This window comes from Cottoperca gobio, chromosome 17 (genome assembly GCF_900634415.1).
Source record: "Cottoperca gobio chromosome 17, fCotGob3.1, whole genome shotgun sequence".
NCBI lineage: Eukaryota > Metazoa > Chordata > Actinopteri > Perciformes > Bovichtidae > Cottoperca > Cottoperca gobio.
In genome coordinates, this window is record NC_041371.1 from 267457 (window position 1) to 272456 (window position 5000).

Sequence of the window (5000 nt, forward strand, 5' to 3'; positions counted from 1 at the left end):
ATTATGTTACATTACATTACATCACATTACATTATGTTACATTATGTTACATTACATTATGTTACATTACATTACATCACATTACATTATGTTACATTATGTTACATTACATTATGTTACATTACGTTATGTTACATTACATTATGTTACATTACATTACATCACATTACATTATATTACATTACATTACATCACATCACATTACGTTATGTTACATTACATTATGTTACATTACATTATATTATGTTACATCACATTACATCACATTACGTTATGTTACATTACATCACATTACATTACATTATATTATGTTACATTATGTTACATTACATTATGTTACATTACATTACATTACGTTATGTTACATTACATTACATTACATCACATTATATTATGTTACATTATGTTACATTACATTATGTTACATTACGTTATGTTACATTACATTATGTTACATTACATTACATCACATTACATTATGTTACATTACATTACATTACATCACATTACATCACATTACGTTATGTTACATTACATCACATTACATTACATTATATTATGTTACATTACATTATGTTACATTACGTTACATTACATTATGTTACATTACATTACATTACGTTATGTTACATTACATTACATTACATTACATCACATTATATTATGTTACATTATGTTACATTACATTATGTTACATTACATTACATTACATTATGTTACATTACATTACATTACGTTATGTTACATTACATTACATTACATCACATTATATTATGTTACATTACATTATGTTACATTACGTTACATTACATTATGTTACATTACATTATGTTACATTACATTATGTTACATTACATTATGTTACATTACATTACATTACATTACATCACATTACATCACATTACGTTATGTTACATTACATCACATTACATTACATTATATTATGTTACATTACATTATGTTACATTACGTTACATTACATTATGTTACATTACATTACATTACGTTATGTTACATTACATTACATTACATCACATTATATTATGTTACATTACATTATGTTACATTACGTTACATTACATTATGTTACATTACATTACATTACGTTATGTTACATTACATTACATTACATTACATCACATTATATTATGTTACATTATGTTACATTACATTATGTTACATTACGTTATGTTACATTACATTATGTTACATTACATTACATCACATCACATTACATTATATTACATTACATTACATCACATTACATTATGTTACATTACATTATGTTACATTACGTTACATTATGTTACATTATGTTACATTACATTACATCACATTACGTTATGTTACATTACATTATGTTACATTACATGCAGGAACGCAAACGCTCGAAGTGTCTTAATGCAGTCGTTGTGTTGTGAATATGTCTTGTGTTCGTGTTTTATATTTGACTCCACAGCGATCTGTTTTCTGCTCAGACTGATGATGTAAACTAGCGTGCAGCTGACTCTGGTACTGTCAGGAAGTCAAATGAAATACTGTGAAGGGTTCTGTGAGGCAGGCGAGTGTAGAGGAGCCGTGGGGAGAAGAGAAACATACAAATCAGAATAAATAGAAGAGTTTCCCTGTGGGATGAAGTCCTTTGGTAAAACTTTACTCGTTGTGTCTTTGTGTTTTTTGTTTTTTGCCTCTTTTCTCCCCAAACGTTGCTTTGCTGCGTGAGGCCTCCTTTAGCTGCCGTCAGACGGTTTCCACCTGTCCGTGCACATCCGACATTTTAACTATACGAATGGGCGTAGAAAATGGAGATTTACCAGCACACAATCACCAGTATCTGAGTCCTGAGAAAAGGGCAGCACGGACGCTAGAATGAATGACTCGTAGAATTTTCACAGGCACTTTAATATCATTACCAGTGAGAGATACCACCCCATCTGACACGAACGCTTCAAAACCAGAACAGTTCCAGTTTCAGATTTAACTGAATCCAGCACCTCCTCCGAAACAACTGGAATTGTCCTAACTGGAGCACTGAGAGCAACTGGTCTAATATATCTACCACCCGTGTGATTTATCCTACTTTCCAGTAGAGGACACTCTGCTTTCCAATGTCCCCTCTCATGGCAATAGTTACACGCATGCTCAAAATGAGATGAACGCGGACCAGGATTCATCTTTGCGGACTCAGACCAAGAACATTTAGCGGAATGACCAACAGCTTCAGCAGTAGCATTATCTGCCCCACAGTTTCTTCCAAACTTTCCTTTATGTGCCAGCACATACTCATCTGCCATGGTAGCAGCTTCAGAGGCAGTCTCTACTCCACGCTCAGCAATACGAGTGGCAACCTCAGGTGGAATACAGTCTTTAAACTGCTCTAGCACCATCAGATCACACAGATCTTTAAAAGTAGTAACTTCCAACACCGAACACCACCTATTGAAATGTTTAATTAAATCCCTTACAAATTCAACATGTGACTGCTCGTCAGACTTCCTCCCAGACCTAAATCGTTGCTGATAGGCCTCTGGTCCCAACTCATACGCTTTCAAAACAGCATCTTTAACAGTAGAATATTTCTGGCTTTCAACTGCACTAAGAACTGAATAAGCTTCTTGGGCTTTTCCTGTCAATACCGATTGCAACATCACTACCTGGTCAGCCTCGGGCCACCCTCTCCCATCGGCAACACGTTCAAAAAGGGAGAAAGAAGTGTCTGGGTCTCTCTCATCAAACTTTGGTACGAGACGCAAGTGTCCCACCACATCAAACCTTTTCAAATTTTGTGAACCGTATTCACCTGAATCCCTAGTATCAGCATTACCTGACAGCCTACCTGCCTTAATTAGGTCTAGCCGGTACTGCTCTATCTGCAATTTTAGCTCTTTTTGTTGCGCAAACGTTAAAGCTATTGTAGGAGAACCCACAGACTCACCAACAATGTCCCTTGGACTTTGTAGTGTAGCTGGCAAAAACACCATTTTCCATTAAAATATCCCTCAATGACCCTTTAATTTTCTTTTTTAACCGTTTTTCTCCAACATCAACATCATAATGCTCAACAAGCTTCAACAGTTGCTCTCTTGTACAACTATCCAACAGTTCCTCAGACGGAGACTGAACAAAGTTAGCCACAGTAGCCATAACATTAGACAGTATTGATCCCTGAGGTGCAATACAAATTAGAGCCCTCCTACTAACTACCTAGCCAGAAACTTATTAATCTCAACCCTAGTCTTCATGCAGTTACTTACAGTGGGATAAAAAGTGCACTAAAAACCGCCAGAGCGAGGAAGGCAACTGCTTTAACAGAGAGCCCCTCTAGTCCGGGGACGTGCCCCCGAGACAACTGCTCTAACCGTTTTCACTGCAACTTTACCAATGATTTTATGAACGAATCCCAAAGGAGAAACGATCCTTCATCCTACCAGGGAATCAATTTGTTCATGTGCACCCCAAACCATCAACTCTGTCATCCTAGCCTGAAATTTCCCAAAGTGTCTCCAGCACTAATTGTCTGCACAAATGACCAAACAAAGCAAACTATGCAGGAAACGCCACCAACCTGTTCCTACACAGACAAACTGATCTCAATCACAACCAACAGCCAACATTCTAGACTGAGGCCTCCCAAATCTAGTACTCTGCCCTCCTCTAAAGGCAAGCCAGAGACTTTTACCTAATAGCTGAATATAAACAGGCTTCTAACTTCAGTATTAGAAAACTCGACGAGCCCCCATTTGTCACAACCTGGCTCGAAAGGAGGTGACAAAGAGGGAGACCACACAACCAATAACTTTGCTCTACAGGTTTAATTAAGTAAATGACACACAAAGCACAACCACGTTGCGTAGTAATAAGAATATCAGTCAGCAGGCCAAAGGGAAGAGAGCGAGGAGATCTCGCAGGTCTGCTTCATAGCCTGAGCTCAGCCTGCTCAGGTGTGCTGCATCACTGACGAAGTCTCAGCTCCACCAATCAACCTCCTGAAACACAGGTGAACAACACATCCTGGGAAGGACAGGGCCCAAGGTCACTCTGTCACTCGGTCACTCGGTCTGCAGGAAGACATTCTTTGTAACTCAGGTCAATATGTCACAGGAAGCTCGCCGCACCTCGCCGCACCTCGCCGCTCCCTGCTGTGAATTCGACGTGAGGAATGACATATAATTATACATATTAGGGTTTTTATTTTGTATGGAAAAATTCATGCTAGAAAATGTATTGAGTATGTTTTAGTTTCCGTTTTTATAACATCTTTTGTAGAATTAATCTTCTGCAAAGGTTTTCTTTTTACGACATGACATCCTGTTCTGGAGACGACCAGCGGAGGTGAAGTCTCACGGTCCTGTTGGGACCAAGACTTCAACGCTGCTGCACAGGAAACAGCTCTGAAGGTTTCTGCACAGGACGAACAAGACGAGCTGAAAGACTTCATGGTTTGTCCTGTGACCTTCACCGAGCTGACACATCGTCACACACACACACACACACACATACAAACACACACACACACACACACACACTGTCTTGATGCTGGTGTTTTCTATGTGCAGCAGAACAAACAGGAAGCTGCAGCTCATCACACACTGATTACTCTTCGCCACGTGTCACAGTATAAATGGTCAAAACACATCACATTTTAAACTTTGCAACAGTAACCAGATCAAAGCTTAAAATAGTGATATTATTTCATCCAAATCACTTTCTCCTCATTTATTATATGAGCATGGATAAACAATAATACAAACATGAGCAGCTGAAGCTGTGAATGGTTGTATGTTCAACATGTGGAGCAGCTGGAGACACTTGTTCTCTATGATCGCTCACACATGTGGCTCCTGGGACAATCTCATATCTATTTAATAAATAATGAAAGAAGAGCAGCTTCACGTTCTTCTTCTCTGGATTTATTTATGTCTAACTGTTTCACTCAACACATTTCTGACTCCACTTCCAGCCCTCGTGCAGTTTCCAGAGCAGGACTTTTATTTTGAAGA